The sequence below is a fragment of the Aquarana catesbeiana genome, linkage group LG06, assembly GCF_042186555.1.
Source record: "Aquarana catesbeiana isolate 2022-GZ linkage group LG06, ASM4218655v1, whole genome shotgun sequence".
In the NCBI taxonomy this organism is placed as follows: Eukaryota; Metazoa; Chordata; class Amphibia; order Anura; family Ranidae; genus Aquarana; species Aquarana catesbeiana.
The window spans coordinates 59,192,496-59,200,254 of NC_133329.1; the positions used below are offsets into that span (position 1 = coordinate 59,192,496).

At 45.0% G+C, this 7,759-nt stretch overlaps 1 non-coding gene across 1 annotated transcript; it reads left to right on the forward strand.

Moving 5' to 3' along the window:
- The first annotated feature begins 4,250 nt into the window (after positions 1 to 4,250).
- TRNAC-GCA (transfer RNA cysteine (anticodon GCA)) lies at positions 4,251 to 4,322 on the forward strand. The gene has a single exon. It is a non-coding gene; the product is annotated as a tRNA-Cys (tRNA).
- Positions 4,323 to 7,759: the final 3,437 nt, after the last annotated feature.

Below are 7,759 nucleotides of genomic sequence, written 5' to 3' on the forward strand. Positions count from 1 at the left end.
CCAGGACAGAAGGGCACGGGAAGACACCAGCTGGTGGCTGTGTAAATAGGTGGGTGACCTCCCAACCGTGACAGGTTAACTCAGGCCACCATAGAAACAATCCAATATCTGCAACGTGCCCAAAATCATTCACTTCTCCAAACTATTATTTTCTACAAATTTCACAGGATTTGTACATAGTCACGGGATAGCTCCTGAGAAATGCTTAGGCAACGTTGAAGCCCCATAGAGGCAATGGAACTACAAATCTCAGCAAGCCTTGGCACATGGAATGGTTTCACTCAGGCCCGGATTGGCCATATGCCCGATGGTCCTGGGCTGCCAGATCGCATGTCATTTTGTGTCCTGGCTCTGACTCCATAGGCAGCTGCTTAGACCAGCCCTGCTCACCCGCCGCCGACCTCTGTGTGTTTTAAATAAAAAAAAATTACAAAATGAAAAAAAAAAAAAAAAAAAAAATTTAAAGTTCCCCCATGCTCACGTTTAAATGCACATGTAGGTCCCTCATGCATATGTAAACGGCGATCGCACACATGTGAGGTATCGCCGCAAACATCAGAGTGAGAGCAATCATTCTAATACCAGACCTCCTGGGTAACGCTAAACTGATAACTTGTAAAGACTTTTAAAACAATGCCCATGGGTGTTTTTATGTAATGTAATTTGGCCCTGTTCCATGGGCGGACGCAATTTTAAAGTGTGACATGTTTGGTATCTATTTACTCAGCGTAACATCATCTTTTATAATTTACCAAACAATTGGGTATTATATTGTGTCTTTGTGCACTAAAAACCATTAAAGTGTATTTTTTCCCAAAAAATTTGGATTTGAAAAACCACTGCACAGATATCGTCTGACGTAAATATATGCAAATTACAGTGACTGAAGCAGGCTAAATATAGCTAAATTACATCGAGAAACAGGTTGTCATTATTTGTAATTTGGTTTAAAAAACAAATTGGCCTTCTCAACTTAGAATGCCCAGGCCTGGGCCTATTTTTTGTCCCAGTCCGGGCCTGGTTTCACTGCATTTGGACCAGAATACACAGGAGAGGAAGAGCTTGGGGCATGCTGTGCGTGTTTTTCTCACAGCTCTGAACACCCAATACATACATACCTAATCAAGCAATGTTTTAATGTTTTAGGATTCACAAATAGTGCGGCCTGCAGAGTTCAGATACACTTCACATGCTAAACCTCCAAAACCAGTGGTGGTCAACTTGAAATTTATAGAGGGAGTCAAGAATGGCCTTCAAGACACTTCAATAGGGTCACACAATAGCAAAGTGTTTTTTAATGTGTTAAGGTGCATTACATTAACATAGTTGCCAACTGTCCCGGATTTCTCGGGACATTCCCGGGACTTACACTCCATTCCCGAATTTTTTGTGTCCCGGGAAATGTCCCGAAAAATCCGGTTTTTGATTTTCCCCGCCGCCGCCGCCCGCTGCCGCTAGAGGTCAGCCATCTTGAAGAAGCTCAGGAAGACGGCTGGGGGGGGGCTAGACGGAGCTCCTCCGTCGCCGCCCACCCTCCGCTCCGCCCCGCCTCACTCCGCCTACCCCCGCCCCGCTGACAGTCTGTTATGGAAAGGGGCTGGGATTTTGCCATGCGGTATTCGAGAAGACACTGGCGGACACCTCTGAGGTAGGGGAGGGGGGCGCACCGCTGTGGGAATTTGTAATGGGGGCTCCACTGGGGACACACCTGATGTAAGGGGAGCTCCACTGGGGACACCTGATGTGAGGGGGGCTCTGCCAGGGACACCTGATGTGAGGGGGGCTCTGCCAGGGACACCTGATGTGAGGGGGGCTCTGCCAGGGACACCTGATGTGAGGGGGGCTCTGCCAGGGACACCTGATGTGAGGGGGGGCTCCGCCAGGGACACCTGATGTGAGGGGGGCTCCGCCAGGGACACCTGATGTGAGGGGGGGCTCTGCCGGGGACACCTGATGTGAGGGGGGCTCTGCCGGGACACCTGATGTGAGAGGGGGCTCTGCCGGGGACACCTGATGTGAGGGGGGGCTCCGCTGGGGGCACCTGATGTAAGGGGGGGCTCCGCTGGGGGCACCTGGTGTGAGGGGAGGCTCCGCTGGGGACACCTGATGTAAGGGGGGGCTCTGTCGGGGACACCTGATGTAAGGGGGGGCTCCGCTGGGGGCACCTGGTGTGAGTGGGGGCTCCGCTGGGGGCACCTGGTGTGAGGGGGGGCTCCGCTGGGGCCACCTGGTGTGAGTGGGGGCTCCGCTGGGGGCACCTGGTGTGAGGGGGGGCTCTGCTGGGCACACCTGATGCAAGGACGGACTCTGCTGGGGGCACCTGATGCAAGGACGGACGGCTGGTGGCAGGCGACGTGGCAGGTGACACACTCGGGGCTCCCACTAATTCTGCATTATGGTGAGTTGAATGATTTCATTTTATATTACAATGTAATAATAGAAATAATGCACTTCAATCATCCTGACACCATAACAACCATGGTGCCGGGATTATTGAAGTGCTAACACCAGGTGTTTGGAGTATCTTTATCTGCTGATTGTTAAACTTTCTAGAATACACATATTTTTATTGTGTAGGATCTGTGGCTGCTGTCCCGTCATTTCCCTCTCCCCCTCTCCCCCTTTCCCTCTCCATCCCTCATTCATCTCAGACTCTAACCACACCCTCTTGGGCCACGCCCATTTAAGCCACACCCACAATGCCGCGTAAACCACGCCCATTTTTCGCTGCGCCACACTTGTATATTTTTCTAAGCCACGCCTGCAAACGAATGCCCCACCCCCTAATTATTGTGCGGCTCCGCCTACAGCCACAAAAGTGTCCCACATTTTTTTTTTACAATGTTGGCAACTATGCATTAAAGTTAAGCAGCTCTTTAAAACTGAAAGGACTGTAACACACCTCACCACCTGAAAATGTTGATCCTGCATGTTTTGCATAATACTGCAACGCACACTGAAGAGAAAGTGAGAGTAAAATAAGCCCCATCATTGGTGTCGGTGGCAGTAATTGGGGGGGGGGGTCACAGTCAGAATTCCCACCTTTGTGATGTAATAATAACCCCAAGCTTTGGTGTAAGTGATTGTAATAATAACACCCAGCATTGGTGTAAGTGGATGTAATATTAACCTCCAGCATTGGTTTAAGTGTATGTAATAACAACCCCCAGCATTGTTGTAAGACGATGTAATAGTAAACCCCAGCATTGGTGAAAGTGGATGCAAGAATAACCCCCAGCATTGGTGTCAGTGGATGTAATAACGCCTAGCATTGGTGTCAGTGGATGTAATAACGCCTAGCATTGGTGTAAGTAAATACAATAACAACCCCCAGCATTGGTATAAGTGGTACAATAATAACTCCCAGCATTGGTGTAATTGGATGCAATAATAACCCCCAGCATTGGTATAAGTGGATGCAATAATAACCCCCAGCATTGGTGTAAGTGGATGCAATAATAATCCCCAGCATTGGTGTCAGTGGATGCAATAATAATAATCGCTTTTTTAACTGTTCATCTCTTCTACCATAAAGTTTATAGGAACACTTTTATAAAAATGATGTAATTTATGTTTAAGCTCCTTTATTAACTTGATGACCCATGGGACAACCCTGTACTAGAATGAATCCTACATTATACAAACAATAGTAGAGCAATTAGCTTGAGATATTCTGCAGTGAAGTCCCCAATTCCCACAGCACAGCAATATATACTAACTTCTGAGAACTGATTAACCCGTGTATCTGCTGAGCTCTGGGAAGTGGAGTTTATATTTTGCTCATTCTGCAGATTTTGGCTCATTGCAATGTGACAATCTCTAGCCACAAATCACGTTCCAGGAGGAAGGGTTCACGCCGTGACCTCAAATGACATATAGGGAGTGCAGTGTCTGACATGATCCACAAGGTGGCGTAAAATACATATTCTATTTGTCCATGCATGACCCTATTACAGGGTCACTTTTAAAAAATTACATACATGTAATAAAAGAGACCTTCTGCTATTCTTCTGATGAAACGTCATCTCTTTACTGCTTGCAACTAACCTGTGTCAAATATCTCCCCTAGTTCGTAGGGGGACATCTTCCTTGCTTTCTAGATGGCTGTACATGGCTTTGCTACCTTGCTCAGCCTTGAAATGGTCCAGGTGTAAATGACAAAATAAATGATCTCAGATGGGTTGAAGGTCGGCCCGCTCCCATAGGGTTATACTGAAAAACAGTTGCATTAGGCACCTTTGACATCAAAGGGGGGTATAGCTCAGTGGTAGAGCATTCGACTGCAGATCGAGAGGTCCCTGGTTCAAATCCGGGTGCCCCCTTGAGATTTCTTGGTTTGCACTTTCTTCAGAGGAACTGAATGCCCTGCGCTAGAAAATGCATTATAAAGCTTATATAAAGAATAATCTGTGAAATGCACCCGTGCTCTGGGACACAATCATTTTCTTTTGTTTCAATGGCTCCCACTTCCTCCAGGTATAGGGCGTAACGATGGGGACTTTCTGTGCCCCATCCTATGCCAATCTGTACCTGGGGGAGTGGGAACGTATGATCAATATGTCCAAGAGCATGGGTGCATTTCATGACTACATGCTACTCTGGTACAGATATATAGACGACATTTTTCTGGTCTGGAATGGCTCTTCCAAGCTACTCCATTTCTTTCTACAGTCCATCAACGACAACATCTTCAATCTGCATTTCACTATGAAATATGACAGAGACTCCATCACTTTTCTTGATGTTCAGATACACAAGGATGGTGATGATGGCCTCTTAAACAGTAGCCTTTTTTGCAAGCCTACGGCTGGCAACTGCATTTTGTGTGACGACAGCTTCTAGACCCCATGTTGTTTCAATACCTTACAGTCAGTACCTGAGGATCAGGCGCAACTTTACGGACAATACTATTTTTAAGAAAGAGGCAGATGCCTTAAAAACTAGACTCTTGGCACATGGATATTCCCATACATGCCTAAAAAGGGCCTTTAAAACGAGCATGTGTCAGTACACGTCACGATCTGTTATTTAGTAAGACCCCTATACCCAAAACCACTGGTCCAATTAGGATCATTACTCGGTTCTCCAATCAACATAAGGAGAACAAAAAGATTGTGAACAAATACTGGCACATGCTCACTATGGACCCTATTGCCAGTGCTTTTGTCACCTCCACTCCAGCATTTCATTTTAGGAAAGCCCATTCGATTAAGGATAACTTAGTGTCAAGTGAATACAAAGGCTCTGCAGGTAAAGACCCCTGTAAAAGATGGGGCACCTTCACATGTGGAGGTTGCAATTATTGTAGGTATATGCATACCAAACCCCACACCATTTTGCCTAATGGTGAAAGATATCATCCAAAACACTACTCCAACTGCAAAACAGAAGGCGTTTATTTGCTTCTCTGTGAATGTTCCTGCTTCTACGTGGAGAAAACTAAGATGCAATTTTGGCAACGGGCTTACAGGCATATTCATGAAAAGAAAACTTGTGACTCTGATCTCCCTTTGGGACGACATGTCACGACAGTGCATGGGGGCCGGTTTCCCAATATTTCATTTTTAATCCTGGATTGAGTACATCCTGGGATTTGTGGTGGAGACTGGAATAAGATTCTGCTCCAGCATGAGCAGAAGTGGATATTCCGTCTCAACACCACCTCCCCCTCCCCCCCAGGATTAAATGAATTTATCTCATTTAGACCATTTTTGGAGGGTTTCAAATCAGGGGTTTCAGAAATGAATATTTGACACTTTGGTATTATCCCTGTCCGACTACCTGTTTTCACTGTCACTATTGCATAATTCTATATTTTATTCGTTGGTTAGTAATAGCGAAGAGACTAGAATGATTATTTTGATGATATCATTTTTTGGAAATTATTACCGTCAGGCTTACCATAGTATTAATCTATTGTTCCTTTGTCCTATTTGTAAATTTGCTCTTTTTGCTATTTTTGCTATGACTACGTCATCACGCCGGCCTTGTTCTCTTGGTTGCCTGGCAGCAGGATCTCTTTCCCGCTGCTCTGGTATCCTGTGTGCGCTGGTGGGCGGATGACGCGGGCCCTCGCTGCCCCACCCACCTGGCAGTATCCACGCGTATCTGCCACCTTGTGGTCTCGGCATCTTATGCCGGGTCCGCTGCGAGCGGACACTTGCTATCTGGTGGCAATTTTGCGCGCTGCCCACCCAGGGGGGGCCACTCTGGGTATGCCCGCCCCCTCCCTCCATTCCGACTGTGGGGAACATCTGAGGGTAACACACGCCCCCCCCTTTCTTGGTCCAGTACTGTGGGTGTTCCATCTACTCACTCTCAAACCTATCCTTCTTCCTATCTCTCTAACTTCCTCCCCCTTATTGGGGTATATAAGGTTAGTCCTGTATACACCAGTTCAGGCTGTGGCAGACTCAGTGGGGATCTCTTTGCTGTTTGGCGATCTAGCTAGGTTTATGTCCCTGATACTTATATCGATCGTCAGATGAGCTTTGCACTCTTCCTTTGTAGCTATTATAGTCTATATACTTATACCCATTATATATATTATTTATTTATTTTTAATTTAGATTGATGTACCTACTTTAAGGCTCACATATTGATCTCTCGCTTTCGGGTGAATCCTTTATTTAATTTAGTGTTCATCCTATTGGATTCTGCACTTTTGTGACAGCAAGCTATAAGTAAGCATATCTCTTATACATCTACAATTTATTTATATTAGTGTGAACACGATTTTATTTGGGCTGTAGACATCAAATATCTTATATATGTATATATTCCTTAATTATAGATCATTAGACCTGCCATTATAATATCTACGAGTGTGGGGACCACACAATTGGGTGTCCTGATCCCCTCCTTCCCCACTGTGAACCCCTCCAGTCCAGCATACTAACCACTTTTGAGTGAGGTAGATTAAGCTATGAATATATATATATTTTTTTTTTCTTTGATAAGATTGATATGCTCTGATTTTCATGGGCATATTTTTTTCTCTACACAGATCGAGTGTAGTTTTTACCTTTTTTCATGCTTTCTATAGGATCATCCAGACTTGGGCGTTATACCCCTGCCACGGATGTTTAAACTGTGTGTCTGTGGCTTTGTCCTCTCTTCTCTGGCTCCCCCTTTTGATCTCCATCGTTCTCTGGTCTTCCCCGTCCCCGCCTTCTGGGTCACCGTTGGGGTCAGCGCAGCCAAATTTTTACCTTTGCAGGTTGCCGTTAATCTTCAACCTCTTTTCTATATTCAAGATATCTGCCTCCATATCTCTGGTCAGTAGACACGGTTACAAAATTGTAATTAAGTGCCTGTTTGTTCAAGCAAGGAATTGTCTGTATATCTATTTTGTACTCATTATAGCTTTTAATTTGTAGATATCATAAACCTTTATGCCATCTGCTCCTGAAGAAGAGGAATGACGTTTCATCTTGAAACGCGTAGAGTTTCACTCTGTATTTTCGTACAAGAGTGATGTAAAGTAAGTGGTTTTCTATGATTTCATGTGAATATATCATTGAACCTTGATTGAACCATGTTTTAGCATTTGTATCATTAAATGTATATTAATTTTTATACTTATTGTCTATACATACAATTTTTTGGAGTCATTGCCTTTTAAAGTCCCGCCAGAGGGTTTCTGCTTTGTTGTTCAGGTGTAAATGTCAGAATAAATTATCTCAGATGGGATGCAGATGGACCCACTCTCATAGGGTTATACTGAAAAACAGTTGTATTTGACAACTTTGACATCAAG